This window comes from Pseudophryne corroboree, chromosome 10 (genome assembly GCF_028390025.1).
Source record: "Pseudophryne corroboree isolate aPseCor3 chromosome 10, aPseCor3.hap2, whole genome shotgun sequence".
In the NCBI taxonomy this organism is placed as follows: domain Eukaryota; kingdom Metazoa; phylum Chordata; class Amphibia; order Anura; family Myobatrachidae; genus Pseudophryne; species Pseudophryne corroboree.
The window spans coordinates 210,886,175-210,908,727 of record NC_086453.1 but is presented as its reverse complement, the minus strand read 5'-3'; the positions used below and the strand labels follow the sequence as shown (position 1 = coordinate 210,908,727).

Sequence of the window (22,553 nt, the reverse complement as noted above, 5' to 3'; positions counted from 1 at the left end):
CTCTTTTTTTCTTTGCGTCATGTGCTGTTTGGGGAGGGTTTTTTGGAAGGGACATCCTGCGTGACACTGCAGTGCCACTCCTAGATGGGCCCGGTGTTTGTGTCGGCCACTAGGGTCGCTTATCTTACTCACACAGCGACCTCGGTGCAAATTTTAGGACTAAAAATAATATTGTGAGGTGTGAGGTATTCAGAATAGACTGAAAATGAGTGTAAATTATGGTTTTTGAGGTTAATAATACTTTGGATCAAAATGACCCCCAAATTCTATGATTTAAGCTGTTTTTTTAGTGTTTTTGGAAAAAAACACCCGAATCCAAAACACACCCGAATCCGACAAAAATAATTCGGTGAGGTTTTGCCAAAACGCGTTCGAACCCAAAACGCGGCCGCGGAACCGAACCCAAAACCAAAACACAAAACCCGAAAAATTTCAGGCGCTCATCTCTACTTATAACGCTTCTCCCCCATGTAATACACTGGTATCTATCTAAAACATAGCACGTCGATATCCAGGGCAATGTATGAACGGTCAGTAGTGCGATTTTGACAACTGCAGGTGGCAATGCCCAACCATCAAAGCAGGGACAGGGACACAGCTGTCCCTGGCTGTTGGCGGCTGCTGGCTCTGGAATGCGCAGGGGATCTCGCGTGAGTATCGAGATCCTGTGCATGCACAGTGGAGCAGGCCGGGCAGGAAAACATTGTGCATCAGCACTAAGCTGATGCGCTGTGTGATCAGGGGGGCATCGCTGGAGGGTGGAGTTTTTCACCCCCGCGCTTTGGTAGACAAGATGGGTTAGCGCACTTCCCAGCCGTTGCATAAGAGCCGGGGACACCGCTCCTCCCGCTGACCCCCCGCCCCGTGCCTAGCAACAGGCGGAAGCCGGGCGGAAGGTCTCCTGGTCTCCGCCTGGCGCCTATCAACAGGATCGCGCTGGGATCTGCCGGACTCCTAGCAGCGAGGATTACCAGAGGCAGGTGGAGTTCCCCATTGCTAGCAACTAAAGTACTCAGCTGTCTGTGTAGGGACGTGCAGCAGGGCAGCTGCACAGTATTGTTAATTAGGGTTTTCAGCAGTGATTGGTGCAGCATCATTTATATTCCCTTCCTGGCCTCTCCCAAATGGCTGGTGATAGTTACTGCTCTTGTGAGAACCTGTCAGCCTGTGAAATACCGTGATTATGAGACCCTGCCTGACTGATTTCCTGATCTGATCCAGCTAGCCTTGAATTCAGGTTTTGGTGTGGAGTTTCCACACAGGCACTCTCTTACCTACATTTCTTTATTGTGTCCACCTTGTGCATTGTTGCATTTACAAATCATTTGTATTTACAGTCTCGTTGTTCATAACACCCTGTGTATTGTTGCATGTACATTGTGATTGTGTGAATATATTCCAACCTGTGCATTGTTGCACTCATCTGCACTCCTTATTAACTCCTCAGTCTGTGCCTTAGCATAGTAGTAAGGTTGTGTTTGAACGTCTCACCGTACTGCATTTATCCCTGCCCAGCCTTGTCCATACGTAAGACCTGGGGGCATCTGAGTTCAGGGTGGACCTAATTCACCCTAGAAAGGCAGCTGCTGTAGGAGAAGCCTAGCATTGCAGGAGGCTAGAAGACTGCTGGGCAGTGGGTAATTATGTGAGCGTCACAAGGCACCACCTATAAACCTACGGAACTGAGTGTAATCATAGCAAGATGTTAATACATTTATCCCAGTGATCCCTATGGATACATGAATTTTCAAATAAGATTTCTCTTGGCCACTTGAGAGTCTTGAGAGTATATATATGTGCCAAACTATAACTGTTTAGGGCAGTGGTTCTCAAACTGTGTGCCGTGGCACTCTGGGGTTCCTCAGGACACTTGCAGGGGTGCCCTGGGTTGGTGGTCCAAGACCAAATAAAATTATTTATGGTCAATGTAATAGGCAAAATCAGTGCTGGTGGCTGTCAATCATAAAATATGTAGACTAACAGAAGCAAATCTTGCCCCTCATCACACAATTAAATCAAAGGATAACATATAAACACAATTTCTCTGACGTCCTAGTGGATGCTGGGGACTCCGTAAGGACCATGGGGAATAGCGGCTCCGCAGGAGACTGGGCACAAAAGTAAAGCTTTAGAACTACCTGGTGTGCACTGGCTCCTCCCCCCATGACCCTCCTCCAAGCCTCAGTTAGATTTTTGTGCCCGAACGAGAAGGGTGCACACTAGGTGGCTCTCCTGAGCTGCTTAGTGAAAAGTTTAGTTTTAGGTTTTTTATGTTCAGTGAGACCTGCTGGCAACAGGCTCACTGCATCGAGGGACTAAGGGGAGAAGAAGCGAACTCACCTGCGTGCAGAGTGGATTGGGCTTCTTAGGCTACTGGACATTAGCTCCAGAGGGACCGATCACAGGCCCAGCCATGGATAGGTCCCAGAGCCGCGCCGCCGGCCCCCTTACAGAGCCAGAAGACAGAAGAGGTCCGGAAAATCAGCAGCAGAAGACGTCCTGTCTTCAACAAGGTAGCGCACAGCACTGCAGCTGTGCGCCATTGCTCTCAGCACACTTCACACTCCGGTCACTGAGGGTGCAGGGCGCTGGGGGGGGGGCGCCCTGAGACGCAATAAAAACACCTTGGATGGCAAAAAATGCATCACATATAGCTCCTGGACTATATGGATGAATTTAACCCCTGCCAGAATACACAGAAAAAACGGGAGATAAGGCCGCCGAGAAGGGGGAGGAGCCTATCTCCTCAGCACACTGGCGCCATTTTCCCTCACAGCTCCGTTGGAGGGAAGCTCCCTGGCTCTCCCCTGCAGTCACTACACTACAGAAAGGGTTAAAAAAGAGAGGGGGGCACTAATTACGCGCAGTATTAAAAATACAGCAGCTATAAGGGGAAAAACACTTATATAAGGTTATCCCTGTATATATATATAGCGCTCTGGTGTGTGCTGGCAAACTCTCCCTCTGTCTCCCCAAAGGGCTAGTGGGGTCCTGTCCTCTATCAGAGCATTCCCTGTGTGTGTGCTGTGTGTCGGTACGTTTGTGTCGACATGTATGAGGAGAAAAATGATGTGGAGACGGAGCAGATTGCCTGTAATAGTGATGTCACCCCCTAGGGGGTCGACACCTGAGTGGATGAACTGTTGGAAGGAATTACGTGATAGTGTCAGCTCTGTATAAAAGACAGTGGTTGACATGAGACAGCCGGCTACTCAGCTTGTGCCTGTCCAGACGTCTCATAGGCCGTCAGGGGTTCTAAAGCGCCCGTTACCTCAGATGGCAGATATAGACGCCGACACGGATACTGACTCCAGTGTCGACGGTGAAGAGACAAATGTGACTTCCAGTAGGGCCACACGTTACATGATTGAGGCAATGAAAAATGTTTTACACATTTCTGATAATACGAGTACCACCAAAAAGGGGTATTATGTTCGGTGAGGAAAAACTACCTGTAGTTTTCCTGAATCTGAGAAATTAAATAAGGTGTGTGATGATGCGTGGGTTTCCCCCGATAACAACTGATAATTTCTAAAATGTTATTGGCATTATATCCTTTCCCGCCAGAGGTTAGGGTGCGTTGGGAAACACCCCCTAGGGTGGATAAAGCGCTCACACGCTTGTAAGAACAAGGGCTCTATCCTCTCCTGAGATGGCCGCCCTTAAGGATCCTGCTGATAGAAAGCAGGAGGGTATCCTAAAATGTATTTACACACATACTGGTGTTATACTGCGACCAGCAATCGCCTCAGCCTGGATGTGCAGTGCTGGGTTGGCGTGGTCGGATTCCCTTACTGAAAATATTGATACCCTAGATAGGGACAGTATATTATTGCCTATAGAGCATTTAAAAGATGCATTTCTATATATGCGTGATGCACAGCGGAATATTTGCCGACTGGCATCAAGTCTAAGTGCGTTGTCCATTTCTGCCAGTAGAGGGTTATGGATACGACAGTGGTCAGGTGATGCGGATTCCAAACGGCATTTGGAAGTATTGCCTTATTAAGGGGAGGAGTTATTTGGGGTCGGTCTTTCAGACCTGGTGGCCACGGCAACAGCTGGGAAATCCACGTTTGTACCCCAGGTCGCCTCTCAACATAAGAAGACGCCGTATTATCAGGCGCAGTCCTTTCGTGGGCAAGCGGGCAAAAGGTTCCTCATTTCTGCCCCGTGACAGAGGGAGAGGAAAAAGGCTGCAGAAATCAGCCAGTTCCCAGGAACAGAAGCCCTCTCCCGCCTCTGCCAAGCCCTTAGTATGACGCTGGGGCTTTACAAGCAGAATCAGGCACGGTGGGGGCCCGTCTCAATGAATTTCAGCGCGCAGTGGGCTCACTCGCAATTAGACCCCTGGATCCTTCAGGTGATATCTCAGGGGTACAAATTGGAATTCGAGACGTCTCCCCCTCGCCGTTTCCTAAAGTCGGCTTTACCGATGTCTCCCTCTGACAGGGAGGCAGTTTTGGAAGCCATTCACAAGCTGTATTCCCAGCAGGTGATAATCAAGGTACCCCTCCTGCAACAGGGAACGGGGTATTATTCCACACTGTTGTGGTACCGAAGCCAGACGGCTCGGTGAGACCGATTCTAAATCTAAAATCTTGAACACTTACATAAGGAGGTTCAAATTCAAGATTGAGTCACTCAGAGCAGTGATTGCGAACCTGGAAGAAGGGGACTACATGATGTCTCGGGACATCAAGGATGCTTACCTTCATGTCCCAATTTACCCTTCTCACCAAGGGTACCTCAGGTTTGTGGTACAGAACTGTCACTATCAGTTTCAGACACTGCCGTATGGATGGTCCACGGCACCCCGGGTCTTTACCAAGGTAATGGCCGAAATGATGATACTCTTTCGAAGGAAGGGAATTTTAGTTATCCCTTACTTGGACGATTCCCTGATAAGGGTAAGATCCAGGGAACAGTTGGAGGTCGGTGTAGCACTATCTCAGGTAGTGTTGCGGCAGCACGATTGGATTCTCAATATTCCAAAATCGCAGCTGATTCCGACGACTCGTCTTCTGTTCCTAGGGATGATCCTGGACACAGTCCAGAAAAAGGTGTTTCTCCCGGAGGAGAAAGTCAGGGAGTTATCCGAGCTAGTCGGGAACCTCCTATAACCGAGCCAAGTCTCAGTACATCAATGAAAGGGTTCTGGGAAAAATGGTGGCTTCCTACGAAGCAATCCCATTCGGCAGATTCCACGCAAGAACTTTCCAGTGGGACCTGCTGGACAAATGGTCCGGGTCGCATCTTCAGATGCATCAGCGGATAACCCTGTCACCAAGCACAAGGGTGTCTCTCCTGTGGTGGTTGCAGAGTGCTCATCTTCTAGAGGGCCGCAGATTCGACATTCAGGACTGGGTCCTGGTGACCACGGATGCCAGCCTGCGAGGCTGGGGAGCAGTCACACAGGGAAGGAATTTCCAGAGCTTATGGTCAAGCCTGGAGACATCACTTCACATAAATATCCTGAAGCTAAGGGCCATTTACAATGCTCTAAGCTCAGCAAGACCTCTGCTTCAAGGTCACCCGGAGTTGATCCATTCGGACAACATTACGGCAGTCACCCACGTAAACAGACAGGGTGACACAAGAAGCAGGAGGGCAAGGCAGAAGCTGCAAGGATTCTTCGCTGGGCGGAAAATCATGTGATAGCACTGTCAGCAGTATTCATTCCGGGAGTGGACAACTGGGAAGCAGACTTCCTCAGCAGACACGACCCCCACCCGGGAGAGTGGGGACTTCACCCAGAAGTCTTCCACATGTTTATAAAACTCGACAAGTATAGCGCCAGGTCAAGGGACCCTCAGGCAATAGCTGTAGACGCTCTGGTAACACAGTGGGTGTACCAGTCAGTGTATGTGTTCCCTCCTCTGCCTCTCATACCCAAGGTACTGAGAATTATAAGATGGAGAGGAGTAAGCACTATATTCGTGGCTCCGGATTGGCCAAGAAGGACTTGGTAACCAGAACTTCAAGAGATGCTCACCGAGGATCCGTGGCCTCTACCTCTAAGAAGGGACCTGCTCCAGCAAGGACCCTGTCTGTTCCAAGACTTACCGCGGCTGCGTTTGACGGCATGGCGGTTGAACGCCGGATCCTGAAGGAGAAAAGCATTCCGGATGAAGTCATTCCTATCCTGATCAAAGCCAGGAAAGATATAACCGCAAAACATTATCACCGCATTTGGCGAAAATATTTTGCGTGGTGCGAGGCCAGTAAGGCCCCGACGGAGGAATTTTCAACTAGGTCGATTCCTACATTTCCTGCAAACAGGAGTGTCTATGGGCCTGAAATGGGGGTCCATTAAGGTTCAAATTTCGGCCCTGTCAATTTTCTTCCAAAAAGAACTAGCTTCAGTCCCTGAAGTTCAGACGTTTGTGAAAGGGGTACTGTATATACAGCCTCCTTTTGTGCCTCCAGTGGCACCTTGGGATCTAAATGTAGTTTTTGGGTTCCAAAAGTCACATTGGTTTGAACCACTTAAATATGTGGAGTTAAAATATCTCACATGGAAAGTGGTCATGCTGTTGGCCCTGGCCTGGGCCAGGTGCGTGTCAGAATTGGCGGCTTTATCCTGTAAAAGCCCTCATCTGATTTTCCATTCGGACAGGGCGGAATTGAGGACTTGTCCTCAGTTTCTCCCTAAGGTGGTTTTCAGCGTTTCACCTGAATCAACCTATTGTGGTGCCTGCGGCTACTAGGGACTTGGAGGACTCCATGTTGCTAGACGTTGTCAGGGCCCTGGAAATATAGGTTTCCAGGACGGCTGGAGTCAGAAAATCTGACTTGTTGTTTATTTTGTATGCACCCAACAAGCTGGGTGCTCCTGCTTCTAAGCAGACTATTGCTCGTTGGATTTGTAGTACAATTCAGCTTGCACATTCTGTGGCAGGCCTGCCACAGCCAAAATCTGTAAAAGCCCATTCCACCGAGCAGCTACTTGGTCAGGAGCAAATACGTTTGTAAAATTCTACAAAATTGATACCCTGGCTGAGGAGGACCTGGAGTTCTCTCATTTGGTGCTGCAGAGTCATCCGCACTCTCCCGCCCGTTTGGGAGCTTTGGTATAATCCCCATGGTCCTTACGGAGTCCCCAGCATCCACTAGGACGTCAGAGAAAATAAGAATTTACTTACCGATAATTCTATTTCTCGTAGTCCGTAGTGGATGCTGGGCGCCCATCCCAAGTGCGGATTGTCTGCAATACTGGTACATAGTTATTGTTACCAAAAAATCGGGTTATTGCTGTAGTGAGCCATCTTTTCTAGAGGCTCCTCTGTTATCATGCTGTTAACTGGGTTTAGATCACAAGTTATATGGTGTGATTGGTGTGGCTGGTATGAGTCTTACCCGGGATTCAAAATCCTTCCTTATTGTGTACGCTCGTCCGGGCACAGTATCCTGAGGCTTGGAGGAGGGTCATGGGGGGAGGAGCCAGTGCACACCAGGTAGTTCTAAAGCTTTACTTTTGTGCCCAGTCTCCTGCGGAGCCGCTATTCCCCATGGTCCTTACGGAGTCCCCAGCATCCACTACGGACTACGAGAAATAGAATTATCGGTAAGTAAATTCTTATTTTACTTAATTTAATATTTATTTCTAAATTTCTCAATAAGAAACTTTAGGCTCAGGTGATGCCGTAAAAAAAAATCTGATACTCTAGAGTGCCGTGATTGAGAACCACTGGTTTAGGGGCTTGTTTACATTTGGATGTAAGTCAGTTTTATGACACACCTTTCTGGCATTGTACATCCACTTTAACGCCGCGCTCATAGGTGTTTTCACAATCTCTGAAATGATTTTTCAAAAGCAGCCAAGTATGTATACCACACCCGTTCAACTCTGCAACAACCCTGTACAATATCAAAGCATACAACTACTATATGTACGCATGCATTTTCAACTACTAGTCATAATTAAGCAAATGTATTTTGTGGAGGTATAATGTCTTTATTGAGGTGCTAAACTATGCATTAGTCACAGTGAGCTACATAAAGCAATTTATTTGAAATTAAACGTTAGTTTTATTTGAACATATTTATGAACAATACAGATAAAGCTTGCCAAGCCTCACCATGGATATTTGGCTTTAGACCAATCATCTTCTATTCACGGAATGGGCCTTCCTGCCAATAATACCTATTTATGTTGGCTTAACATAGATACATGGTTCTCATCAGTTGTCGGTCTGAATGCAGTGCAATGAACAACGCAAGCTGATACTTGTTATTGAGTGAACATTCAAATACAGTATAAACAGGGTTTCAGTGCATCCAATTATTTTATTTTATTCAGCTATTGAACTGTACATGTTTTCATTGAATTTGGATAAATATTGACTTAAAAATAAATATTCCAGAATGTGCTCCTATGTTCAATCATCAACACTTTGTTTCAGGGGGACAAACAGCATTCTATAGGTTACAGGGCCGTAACTAGGGTTGTGCAGACATTGCCTTGTATACCGTGCATTTGCCCTGCAGGCGCACCATCTGCACTTGCCCCAAGTGGTCATCTATGCAGTGCCGCCTTAACAGCAGTATGGGCCCCTGGGCAAAGCAATGCACTGGGGCCCCTACCCATCCTCCAGCAGTAGGGATGGGGGGTACTATCAGCGGCAGCTCTGATGTCCCACAGGTAATAGGGGGTGTTCTATCTTCCACTCAGCATGTAGGACCTGGAGCAGTATTTTCTGCTAATTACTCCTTTACTGCACAGATGGTGGGAGATGGGACGGGAGGTAGAACACTAAACTGTAGAAGAGGGCATTGGGCTGAATGAAGGGGCCCCTGTACATGGCTTCCAGGGTAGTAGGGGGTGTTTAATACGCATCGGAGTGATGGATAGTGGCGTCGGCTTAATAGTCTTCATTTTCTTGTGGCAGGGCAGCTTGCTTGACTGCAGAAATCGCCAGTTCCTGGATGTAGATTTCTTAGCTTTCAATGAGATAACAAACTAAAGAGTCACACCTTTGAGGTGGTACTGGGGACTTGAGGATCAGAGTTTAGGAGCCAGAGTAATCCACCGAGAAAAATATAAAACTGCATACCAGGCATGTGGAACTGGAGCAGGCACCAGCTGCTGGAAGGCTGATATCCCTGGTTCTGGGCATAGTAGATGTCCACCGAAAGGGGAGAGTCCCAGCTTTTGGTGTATACCTTCACAAAAACTTTAGGTCAGACAGAACCTGAGATATCTGGCTGGGAAGAACAATTAGCAGGCTCGGATGGGGATCATTTCTTAGAAGTCCGATATCTCCAGTTCCCCAGGGCCGATTTTAAAAAATCCGGTACCCCTGGAAAAAGGGGACCCTCAGCTATCAGGCTAGGGCCCTTAGACTTCTGGGGCCCTTGGGCAAGTGCCTATTGAGCCCATATGAATAGACGACCCTGCATCTATGCAAGAACCGATTGCTGCAGTGCAGGCCACTGTCTGTTTGATAGCAGCCAGTGCTGGGTAGTCAGTGTGTCATTCCTCAAGTGCTCCACCCACTCATCCTCCTTCCGGGTACAGGAGGTGGCGGCCGAACTCTGCTGTTAAGGAGAAGGTACACATTATGTAAGCCACAGATTGCTGGTTCAGGAAGGGGGCGAGGCATAGGGTGAGGACAAAGGGGACACTTGTGATGAACCCCATGATTGTAAGGGGCTCTGGACCCCCAGGAAACTTGGTAGTCCAGTTGGTGCCCTGTATGCTGCTGATAAAGACTGATGTAGCCAGCATAATCAATCTTAGATCTTTAATCCCGGCAAAGCAGTACTTTGCCAGGATCAAAGATCTTAGATTGATTATGCTGGCTGTCTCAGTCTGGATCTATCGAGTGCTGAGCTCCTAAGTGCCTAGACTCGGCATCCATTACTTCTCGCTGCAGCAGACTCCAGTAGTTTTCTAAGCATAAGCTGCGGCCGCTGCCCCCCCCCCCCACCCCTTTCAGCTACTGTCTGGCCAGGAATGCAGACATGTCACAGTCTGACATGTCTGCTGCAGCAGAGCCAGCAGCAGCAGTACCCGATACCTGCTCCCCCCTACCCTCTTTGCATAGCTACTCCCTCCCCCTGGACCAGCCACCAATCTCTACTGCAGCAATACATCCCCTCCTGAGGCTCCGCCCCCTTGCGCAGAGGCCACGCCCCTTCTCTGTTCTACTTTGGAAGATATGATTTCTCGAACCAGGGAGGGAATATATAGAGAATGCAATTGAACCTCCCACAATCAAAGGTGAGGATCTGTGGGGGGTTTGGGGTGGGGGGTGGGGCGGGTAGGTGTTTTTTTTATATATGGGGGTTGGGATATATATTAATATTATATAGGAGTTTTGTATTAGAATTATCTTTAGGGGAGTGGTTTGGTACATAATATTGTTTGGGGATGGTTTAATGTAATGGTTGGTTCTAAATCGGAGTTGGAGAAGGGACCTTCTGACGTCACTAGGGGAGGAGACACGTCATCAGGGGGAGGAGCTACGGCCGAACAGGGTACCCGAAAAGTACCCTCGCGGGCTCGCTTCGCTCGCCATGCTTCGCTTCGCTTACCACGCTTCGGACTCGGTGGCTCGCTTCGCTCGCCACCTAATTACTAAAGGTGATGTTGATGCTGGATTCGAGTGGCCTAAGGGACCTTTTACGTCTCCTTGCTGATACATCCTTGCTGTATTCAGCAAGGAGGTATCAGTGTGCCGTCTTCATCCAGGCCCCCTCCTCTAGCCAGCGGTACAAGTAATACCCCTTTCAGACCGCCTGAGGCGGGTCGAACACTGGAACCTGATACGGGAGCTCCCAGTGTGCGACCCGCCTCAGGCCACTCGCTGCCGCTGTCTGCAACCTGGCATATTGCTTGGTTGGTGACGTCAGTGGTGACGCTGCGGAGGCAGCGCTTGGAGGTCACATGATCTCCAAGTGCAGCCTGTACACACACACACACAGTGAACGGGAAGCGGATCGCATTGACCCGGCTCCCGTTCACACCGCACAGTGAGCCGGGTTGAACACGAGTTCAACCCTGTTCGCAAACCAAGGTTAAAATATTGGGTCACTCGACCCAGTATTTCAACCCTTGTACCTTTCAGACCGCACCTGAACATGGGTTATGCGCGTTCATGTGCCATTAACCAGTGTTCATAGGTGGCAGTCTGAAAGGGGTATGAGTAGACTCTGGTGCTGTCCTAGAGTCTACTCACCAGCTTTACCCAAAAGTGACTTGTGTGGGTTTCTGAGGGAGGATGGGTGGTAGACAAAAATTTAGCCTAGGGCGCAGTGCCACCATGCACGACCCTGCTCCCAGGCACGGCCCTGTACAGGTGGAGCTAGTAAGTGCTGGAGGAAGAGCATCCCCACCACAGGGAGCAGGTTTATTGTTTTCTCTGTCTATTACCGGCTACAGTGGGGGCTGGCCAGGATTTGCCCGGGAGAGTGGCGAGTACTTTAGTTTGACATGGGATAAGCACACCGGGGACCGGGCTGTACTGCTTATATTCTATGCTATACTGCCAACAGAGTGGGACACTAATGTGCTCTCCATAGTATTTATTTATTAACAGTTTCTTATATAGCGCAGCAAATTCCGTTGTCACCCACTGCTGTCACCCTTTCCCTGGCGTCACCCTCTCCCTGTCACCCACTGCTGTCATCATCTCCCTGGTGACACCCTCTCCCTGTCACCCACTGCCTCTCTCCATCACCCTTTACCTGTCACCTCTCTCCATCACCCTCTCACTGTCACCCACTGCATCTCCCCTGCATCACTGTCTCCCCATCACCATCTCTCTCCTGTCAGCCTCTGCCTTTCCAAGGCATCACCCTCTCCTTCATCATACGGATACAGCATTCCCATTGAGGACTTGTTGTGTGGTCACATCCTCATTGCAAGACCACGCCCAGTTTTCTGAGAGTACGTGTGCCTTTGGCACACGCAGGGACAGTGGTGGTAGTGGGCATGGTAGATGCTAGAACCAATTGGGCTAAAGGACCTCTGATGTCAGGGAGAGGAGCTCAGCCGGTGGGATGCTTCTTTCACTCTGCACGCCACCAACTACTCCCTTAAGTAACCTGTTGGCGAGCAGAGCGAGCCACCGTGCCCAAAGCACAGCAAAGTAAGCGAGCCCGCAAGGGTACACTTCAGGTTCCTTGTTCAGCCCTGGTGACGTCAGAGGTTCTTTCTCCAACTGGTTTTTAGCCATTTTAGTGGGCATCGGCTCAGGGGAGGTAGCGGACAGTGGCTCAACTGCGGTAGGGGTCGTCGGTGGGACTCGGCGGACATTATGCCTGCAGTGCCTCACCAGCCACTGACCTCACCGCATGCCACTGTAATGCACATATAAAAAGATTTTATATTGTATAACACCACTACAACAATATATTACCAGTTGTCCTATAGTAGGATGATATATTAGTAGCAGTCCCAATGAAGTTTCAATTAAAAGTAAAATTGGAGTTAGCCTCAAAAATTAAATGAGCACACTTTGTATAGCAACACAGCTATTTCAAAGACGTTAGTGCTTTTTCCAATGGTTAGTATTAAAAGCTCAAAAGTTCATGCAATAAGCACATGCATATACTTTAATATATGGGGTCAGTAACCAGCAGATATTATAGAGAGCACCCTGCCATACAGTCACTGACAATATCTCTCCCAAAGATGGTGTAAACAAGCAGCTGTATTAAGAGCTCAAAGTTCATGCAATAAGCACATGCATATACTCCAATATAGGGTTAATAACCAGCAGAGATTTATAGAAAGCACCATGCAATGCAGTCCCTGAAAATGTCTCTCCCAGTGATGTAGTCGACAAACAGCTATATTGAAAGCTCAAAGTTCATGCAATATCATACCTCCCAACTGTCCCGATTTTCACGGGACAGTCCCGTTTTTTTGGGACTGTCCCGCTGTCTCACCCGCGGGCCGCAGTGTCCCGCGGTGGGGGCAGTTGGGAGGCTCTGTCTCTCGCTGCCCTGCTTAGCAGAGCAGCTGTGAATTGACGCTGTGCGACTCAGAGGGTGAGGGGGCATGCCAGCGGCTCACAGACGAAAACGGGGTGTGGTTCGCAAGCACGGGTCCTCCCGTGAAGCCACGCCCCCTTTCCATATGCCATGCCCCTTTTCGGAGTGTGTCCCTCTCCCAGCAAGGACAAAGTTGGGAGGTATGTATTATGCAGAGACTCCATCAGAAAGGGTCAGACGCCAGCAGATATTTTAGTAAACATTATGTGCTGTATTCATTACCAATACCTCTCCCAGTGATAGATTTCAAGCAGCTTTTCTCCTAGGCTTGTCTCACTGGTAGATGTTTCTGCTAGCTCCTTCTCCCAGGTAATGGGTCTGCTAATGATTGCTGTGGCCTGCCGGTTTCGGAGTTTTTGACACAGGCAGAGAATGTTAATTGAAACCTCATTGGGACTGCTACTAATATATCATCCTACTATAGGACAACTGGTAATATATTGCATTGGCGGATCCAGGGGGGGGGGGGGGCACTCGGGCCCGTGCCCCCCCCCTGTCGTTACCCAGGAATTGACGTTGGGCACAAAACATAAAAAAACACCGGGTCCCGACTCCCTCAGGACGCGCTGTGAGCCGCAGCGCTGTCCTGTCCTGCGCTGTCAATCAGTCCGGTGGGAGGGAAGGAACGGAGGGAGGAACTTGGAAGAGGCGGAGACCATGAACAGTGTGATCTCCCGCCCTCCCCTCCTCCTCTGCTCCGCATGCTCTCCCCCCCACGATGAACTCCGCTGCTGTACCTGAGGTGGGGGCAGTTCGGTCCCTGGTCCCCCGGCTGGATGCCGCCGCTCTCCCCGCTGATTCCACTCTTCTCCCTCCTCAAGCATGCGGCCGCCCCCTCCGCGTTTTCCGTTATCCCCTGGCCGCATCCTGTGACTCCATACTGGCGGCGTTGTGGCCTCATGCGGATCGGACTATACCTTCCGGCCTGACAGCGCTGCTGCTCACAGTTTCCATGGTAAGCGGTGGGGGCCTGGTCCCTGGAGGGAGTTATATGGTGGGGTTTCTGGCTGCACTCTCTCCTGCCTCTCTGTCCCTACCCCCTTAGTGCCTCTGTCCCTACCCCCTGGTGCCTGTGTCATTACCCCCTGGTGCCTCCGTCCCTACCTACTGGTGCCTCTGTCCCTACCCCCTGGTGCCTCTGTCCCTACTGGTGCCTCTGTCCTTACCCCCTGGTGCCTCTGTCCCTACCCCCTGCTGCCTCTGTCCCTACCCCCTGCTGCCTCTGTCCCTACCCCCTGCTGCCTCCGTCCCTACCCCCTGCTGCCTCCGTCCCTACCCGATGCTGCCTCCGTCCCTACCCCCTGCCGCCTCCGTCCCTACCCCCTGCCGCCTCCGTCCCTACCCCCCTCCGTCCCTACCCCCTGCCGCCTCCGTCCCTACCCCCCTGCCACCTCCGTCCCTACCCCCCTGCCGCCTCCGTCCCTACCCCCTGCCGCCTCCGTCCCTACCCCCTGCCGCCTCCGTCCCTACCCCCTGGTGCCGGCTCCGTCCCTACCCCCTGGTGCCTCTGTCCCTACTCCTTGCTAACTTTGTCCCTACCCCCTGGTGCCTCTCTCTGTCCCTACCCCCTGGTGCCTCTCTTTGTACCTATTCCCTGGTGCCTCTGTCCCTACCCCCTGGTGCCTCTGTCCCTACTCCTTGCTCTCTCTGTCCCTATTCCCTGGTGCCTCTCTCTGTCCCTACTCCCTGCTACCTCTGTCGCTACTCCCTAGTACCATATAAAACGTGTATAACATGCTCTACCTGGCGCAATGTGTATAGAACACTAACTGGTGCAATGTGTGTAACATGCTCTACCTGGTGCAGTGTGTATAACGTGTTCTACCTGGCGTAATCTATATAACGCGTTGTACCTGGCGCAATCTATATAACGTGCTCTACCTGGCGCAATCTGTATAACGTGCTCTACCTGGCACAGTGTGTATAACGTGCTCTACCTGGTGCAATCTGTATAGCGTGCTCCACCTGGTGCAGTGTGTATAACGTTTTGTAACTGGCGCAATCTGTATAACGTGTTCTACCTGGCTCTGTCTGTATAACGTGTTCTACCTGGCGCAATCTGTATAGCGTGCTCTACCTGGTGCAGTGTATATAACGTGTTGTAACTGGCGCAGTGTGTATAACGTGCTCTACCTGGCGCAGTGTGTATAACGTGTTCTACCTGGTGCAATGTGTGTAACGTGCTCTACCTGGCGCAGTTTGTGTAACGTGCTCTACCTGGTGCAGTGTGTGTAACGTGCTCTACCTGGCGCAGTGTGTATAACGTGCTCTACCTGGTGCATTGTGTATAACGTGTTCTACCTGGCGCAATGTGTATAGGGTGTTCTAACTGGTGCAGTGTGTGTAACGTGCTCTACCTGGTGCAATGTGTATATAACGTGCTCTACCTGTGTGGTGTAATGTGAATTGGTACTGTTATGTGGCCATGCTCTTTCCCCATGAAGCCACACCCCTACATTTTTGGTGCTCACCTTCGGCGCGCACTGTCCTTGGTTTGAGGTATGGCAGGGGGAGCACCAATTTACTTTCTGCCAAAGGGCACTGAAATGTCTAGTTACAGCTCTGGGGCAGAGTGTCCTGTATGCTACACAGCCCAGCAGCATTGTCACCCCCTCCTCCCCCTCGCAATTCTTTTGTAGTGTCGAAATCAAGTCTGTTTTTATATTTGAATAATTAATAAGATGAATATGAACCTTCATTCCGATGGGACCCAGAAAAGGACAGATAGGACCCCAATTTTTAAAAGTGAGGGGTCCGTGGGACCCACTTTTTTGGGGGCTCAGCGCGATCACTGATCACTGTTGTAATGTGTATAGGTGCTCTCTTCGCCGCAATGTGTAAAAATGGGGACGCTGTCTGCCATAATGTGTACAAAAGGGTATTCTGTCTGCCACAATGTGTTAAAAAGTGGACGCTGTCTGCCGTAATATGTATAAAGGTGCTCTGTCTGCCACAATGTGTAAAAAAGGGGACGCTGTCTGCCGTAATGTGTAACAAGGGGACACTCTCTGCCGTAATGTGTAAAAAAGGGGACTCTGTCTGCCGTAATGTGTAAAAAAGGGGACTGTCTGCCGTAATGTGTAATAAGGGGACGATGTCTGCCATAATGTGTAAAAAGGGGACGCTGTCTGCCGTAATGTGTAGAAAGGGGAATCTGTCCGCCATAATGTGTGAAAAGGTGGACTCTGCCGTAATGTGTAAAAAGGGGGTTTTGCCTGGTGTAGCGGCGCTACTGTGCGGCGTAATTTGAATAATGGAGATTACTGTGCACCGTAATATGAATTGGTATTTTGTGGCCACACCCCTTCCCCATGAAGACATGCCCCTATATTTTTGACACGCGCCTACAGTGCGCACTACCCCTATTTTGCATGCGTGGGGTGGGGGCGCCGATGCCGTTTCTTGCACACAGCTCTAAAATGTCTAGTTAAGGCACTGTTTCTAGACTATAGTGGACAGTTAAAGGTAAAACTAAAATGATAGCAGTGTGCAGCCCCCTCATCTAATCTAAATTAGACTTGTTTTTGCCTTTGGCACCCACTGCTGACACTTGTATGTGTTGTCCCAGCTTGATGTAAAGTTATCAGCAGTGAGAAGAATTTGCGCAGCGCCTAGGTACTGTAGTATAGGGATAGCAGCACCTGTCTAAATTGGTGGTGGTCACAGCTGTAGGTTCTATTAGGCATACGCACCTTCCACCTACTTAGATACATTGGTAAAAACATATACCTATTCCTTGCTTATAACAAGTGCTCCAGGTGCCTGGTTTTTATTGAAACAGAAGTGATAGAACAGTATATGGGTCCCTATGGAAGGAGACACTTTCTAAACTTGTACTACCAGGATGAGCTGCCTGTAGCACATATTAGAGCATCACGGCTGGCTTTTACTGAGAGCGGTTCAGGCAGTATTACAAAGCACTAACTTCATGGTGGTTTTCATCTGTGTATTTCATTATAATTTTTTTTCTTAATTTTAAGTAAAATTTTCTTGACACCGTTACAATATAGCTGTGCTTCTGGAACATTCTTTGCTCTTTGTGGCTTTGGTGGAATAATAAGCTGTAGTACAACACATACTGAAGTGGTCCCACTAGGGGCCCGATTCATTACCGTTTGCGAATGTGAGATAGCATGCAGTGAGCGATTATCATCAGACTGCACATGTGGTGCAAACGTATTGCACGTATGCAAAGGGCAAAATGCGATAGCCTTGCACATGCAGCCTAATTGTATAGAGAACGCATTTTGTTTGACAGGAAGTGACCGTTTGTGGGTGGTAACATGGCATTTGTGGGGAGTGGTTGAGAAAACGCAGGTGTGTCATGGCCGTTTTCGGGCAAGTATCTCATGTCATCTGCGAAATCTGCAATAAAAAACATTGCTGCCCGGTGCGACTGCATTCTGATTTGAGTATGCTGGGGTCAGCCACAATTGTCCATGGTGTCATTGTGATTCTGCTAATACCAACACAAATTTGTGAATGCATCCATCAGTGGGGGTCTTTTATCCTTTCTGGGCGGCTCTACACATGCGATTTTCTTTAGCAAGAGCAGATTTGTGAACATCACTATCTCATCCTCAATATGGATCCATAGTGAATTAGGCCCCAGGTCTGGTTAAATGCAGAATACAGGTTTTTTTATGCATGTATCCTAAAGTGTACTTGCTGTGCAAACTAACCGGTATCCGGACTCCAGGTCCACAACAAAAAGGTCGACACACCTTAGGTCGACGCCAATTGGTCGACACACCTTAGGTCGACATGGACAAAAGGTCGACGTGGACAAAAGGTCGACATGAACAAGGTCGACATGGAAAAAGGTCGACATGAGTTTTTCGCAATTTTTTCCTTTTTTGGAACCTTTTCATACTTAACGATCCACGTGGACTACGATTAGAACGGTAATCTGTGCCGAGCGGAGCGAAGGCACCATGCCCGAAGCATGGCGAGCGAAGCGAGCCATGCGAGGGGACGCGGTGCACTAATTGGGGTTCCTGGTCACTCTATGAAGAAAACGACACCAAAAAAACATAAAAAACTCATGTCGACCTTTTTCCATGTCGACCTTGTTCCTGTCGACCTTTTGTCCATGTCGACATGTTGTGCATGTCGACCTAAGGTGAGTCGACCAATTGGCGTCGACCTAAGGTGTGTCGACCTTTTTGTTGTCGACCCTGGAGTCCCAGACCCAACTAACCAGTGTTTTATTACTTCAATATTATGGAAGCGAAGCATGTTTGTAAAAAGCATGGTATGTTTTAGTTTGTTCATGTGGGCAATTACATGGCTTTGGTGGCATCCTCAGTTATGGTCTACTCTAACCCATACTGCTCCCCAAACTCTGAACAGTATGTAATACACCTACCAGTAGCAGTGCGGTCACTATGGCATATGCCAATAGTGTGCACAGTGTACATCATAGTGCAGCCCTCCCTGACATGCTCCTCTATCAGTTTCATGTGTGTGTATGTAAATCTGGCTCTGATACTGGCCAGTGCCTCCCCAGCCATTTACCTCACCCGCACGTCACTGAAGCAGAGCAGCGTGGGAGAGGGTCTCCCAACATCCTCCACCACCACCACCACAAAACACTGCGGCCTACAGGTGGGACAGCGAAACAGTCTATTTAAAATGGGACTGTCCCGCCATAATTGGGACTGTTGGGAGGTATGCAGTAGTGAGGGTGTGACTAATTTAATAAAATAAAATACATTTAAATAGGCTGTAGGCACTAAAAAGTCAGATAATAAATACAAACACTTACAAATGTGAGTCAATTAAAAGTGATTAAAAAACAAAATAATGAAAAACAGAATGGAACATGGTTCATGGCTCAACTGCTTCCTCTGACCAGATACAGAATCTGGAGATGGCGTTAGCTACAGGGGATAAGCTCCTTGGTAAATTTAGTAAAGAAGTAGCTCCTATGGAGCGATCAAAAATGGGATGGCAGCAGTTATCTCTGGTTCCACATAGATACATTCGGAGGATACTTAATATATATAGGCATATCCCAATACCTGTGTTTTGGGGGAATATCCAGCAAATAATAATGACTAAATATCCCCAAAATGTGCAGATTTTGATTTGGGTGGGGGGTGTCCAAACTCAAATCTAAATTACAATGTGAACATAAAGCTGCCAGAATTTGTTGGTTACATGCCAGTATTTACGCTACTGCACACAACAATAAATGTATTTGCACCCCTTGCATTGCAGCATGGTTACTCCAAGTGCAAAGATACTTGCTTTATTTGCTTTGCTGCAAACTCAGAATCAGTCCCATGTTACTTTACTGAAGCTCTTATGCCTTGGTAAGTAAAGTAGCTGGAACAGAGGAGTTGCTGATACATATTCCAAGTAGATCATATTCCAAGTAGGTGTGTTAAAATATACCAGCGATGACTGTAAAACATCTACTTAGAAGGGTCTTGGCACATACAAATGGATAACAGGAAATCTCCGTATTAGGGAAATCCTGACACAGCAGCTGTAAAGTTTTCAGATACCTCCTTAAAAATATAGCTACAACTTTAATCATGTCTTATTACAAGTAATAAAGGAAAAGCTTACCTACCACCTTCCTATGTACAGTCTTTTCCTTTACAAAAACAAACAGTATTTTCTCTGAGAGTTCAGTGTTTCCGCAACAGTCCCTTTCCAGATTCTGAGTTCTGTTACATACTCCAGTGAGTACTGTTATATGCCCCAGCCCACAGACGTAGTGATCTCAGCAAATAGCCAAACATTTCCAGTAACAGGCACACCCTTCACAGGGCGAACCAGCTGGAGTGATTTTATTTTAGTCAGTTAAAGCACTGTTCTCACACTCTTCTCTCATAATGATATATTCTTGAACCATTAATTCACGCATTTGCATTGTTTCAAATGTAAGTCATTCATGCAAAATAATACATTAGCCAAGCTTATTACCAGGCTATTTGGCATCTTTTGTATTAAACCTATTGACCGAAAAACACAATGAAAAAGCACTATGTTTAGAAACTTTAGAAACATTGACCGACAACAAATATACGGTTAATACTTTGGTGTTTGCTTATATCAGTTGATAACAACTAGATCCGTACAAAGATGCCAAACGCATAAGTCATATGATCATGTCTACTAGAATAGATACAAAGCTCTACAGTTCTGTGTTGTCAGCCTCTTCTCTATTCAAAGTGAAGTAACTTAACTACAAATATAGAGACTGAGCTAGAGGTGGATTTACACTTATTTTTCCATATCTGTATTGTGAGTTACACATTTTTTGCATATAAATGTGTCTAGAGCAGATGTATGGCAAATTTTCATTGGTGTAGGGCAATATCAGAATTGTGTAACTAAGAACATGATTCATCTGTAAGCGGCATGCTTAACTTGTTCCTGCACATCCTATCTGGACTGCACTTGCACATTATCACCCAAGAAAATCATTGGTGGTTTAACTATAAATCCCTGAGTGCTGCACATGCAAAGACCTTGGCCATCGGACAAACACTGCTTCTGTTATTTCGATGGCAAAAACACTTGCCTTTGACCGTAGACCATCAACACTTGCAAAACCATCGTTGAACAATGGCAATCCAAAGAACTTCATCTTCTACATGCATGAACACACTCTAATAATTTTCATCAGCTAGGGAATTTACCCTGTCAGCTTTTTTAGTGAGTCTTGTGACTGATGTGACAGATATCCCCTCTGTACAGTGCTATGTAACTGGTGGCACCATCTAAATGACAACAACAATGTGTAATACATTGTTGTGCAATCAATTACTACAAAGTGTGATGACCAAATATCTAAATTTGAATTGTAATGCTAGTTGATCCACCCTCTAACTAAATCCGTCCAGGATAATCTTCGACCCATTGCTGCCAGCTGATGTCTATAATAGCGTTTATAATATCTCCGGGATATATAAAGAGGAGGTGATGTAGCGCTGAAGTATGGAACTGAGTCATCTGCATTAAGTTTCCAAAGTAACAAAATTACAATACCTATTCAGGGGCAAATGCAGGTTTTGTAGGGGGGGGGGGGGGGGGGGGGGGTGTTTCCAGACTTGACACCAAGTCACATGTCCTTACTGTACTTCAACGTTTCAGAGTTTAATCCATCTTCAGGAAGGATACATGGCAATGCTACGTATCCTTCCTGATGGCGGATCAAATGTTAAAGTAAGAAGGTGTTATTTGTGCTAGGCTTTCAGCCTGCTCGAGTGACACTCATTTCTGCTGTGGTCAGAGTGCCTTCTCTGACAGACAGTATTATATAGAGAACGCCCCAAACACATATTTTACATAAATAGGGCATTAATGGAATCTCCCCAAAAATGTGTGTGTATGTGTATATATATATATATATATATATATATATATTCCATAGACAAAAAACCTTACGGTTTCACATGTCCCATTAAGGCTTACACATAATCTGGCATTTCAGAAACCTGTTTTAACTCTTCCATTCAAACTCCAAAAAGCGATGAAATTCCGATCATTAAGGCTGACGCCTTAATGGACGTGTTCCTTGCGCAATACAGATATGGTATGCCATCACAGCCTGTGGGTAAGTGCAGATTCAGCACTCTCACAGAGTGACATTGCTGTCACTCACACAATGGTGGAGCTGCTAATTCACAGATTTGTGTGCTCATTGGAATACACACATGCAGTCTATGCAACTGAAGGTCTGAGCAGTTTTGTGGTGCTCCCATCCCACACAGTGCCCACAACCATCCCATTCGGTCACCACAACCATCCCACCTTGTTACAACATCCTTCTAACTCCATACATCCATCTCACTTAGTATACACATTTTGCTCCCTCAAACATCTTGGTTAATTGCTAAAACTATAATACCCCATCTACGGTCTATGCATCTACACTTACTTCCCCTATATACCCCCATGTTGCTCTGTCTTCCCCAATCCCTACTGCTGTGATCTCCCATCTGTGCTAGTCTGTACTAACTTATCTGCACCATCTGTCTTTCCGCACTTGTGCCTTGTCTGTACCACCATTTCCTTCTCTCTGTGCTGCTCAGTGTTTCCCTCTTCAACGTCACTCTGTCTCCTCCAGTACAGGGCACACTGTCTTCTCTCCCATCTGAACCAGTTTTCTACCCATCTGCATCGTTGCCCCCATCCGCACCATTCTGTCTCCCTTCCCATACTTGCTTAATCTACCTCCTATCCACAGCCCTCTTACCCCATTCATGTAGCTGAGGTTGCCCTATCCAACCCACCCAAGGATTAGGCCTAGCTGCCACACCCCAAGGGAAGGTAAAAATACTTATCCCTTCCAATGTTGAGACTGTATTCCCCTCATCCATGCTGCTCTGCCTTCCTCATCTGCACCGTTTCTTTCCATCTGTACTTTCCCCCTCATCCACACGGCACTGTCCACCCATTCACACAGCTCTGTCTCCCCACCATCTGTGCCACTGTCTTTTCCCCATCTGTGCCACTGTCTTTTCCCCATCTGTTGCACGCTGTCTTATCTCCCCTCATCTGTGGGGGTAATTCAGGGTTGATCGTAGATGTGC

General features: G+C 47.9%; 1 protein-coding gene across 2 annotated transcripts in view; it reads right to left on the bottom strand.

Moving 5' to 3' along the window:
• The window catches only part of LOC134966380 (transmembrane protein 26-like), a 208,130-nt gene extending 188,416 nt beyond the window's left edge, over positions 1-19,714 (bottom strand). Inside the window, exon 1 of one of the 2 annotated variants that reach the window (XM_063943060.1) lies at positions 19,579-19,714. The gene's annotated coding sequence lies outside the window, so the exon portion shown is untranslated. The remainder of the gene's footprint in view (positions 1-19,578) is intronic. The other variant, XM_063943061.1, reaches the window with a different exon arrangement.
• Between the last annotated feature and the right edge of the window lie 2,839 nt (positions 19,715-22,553).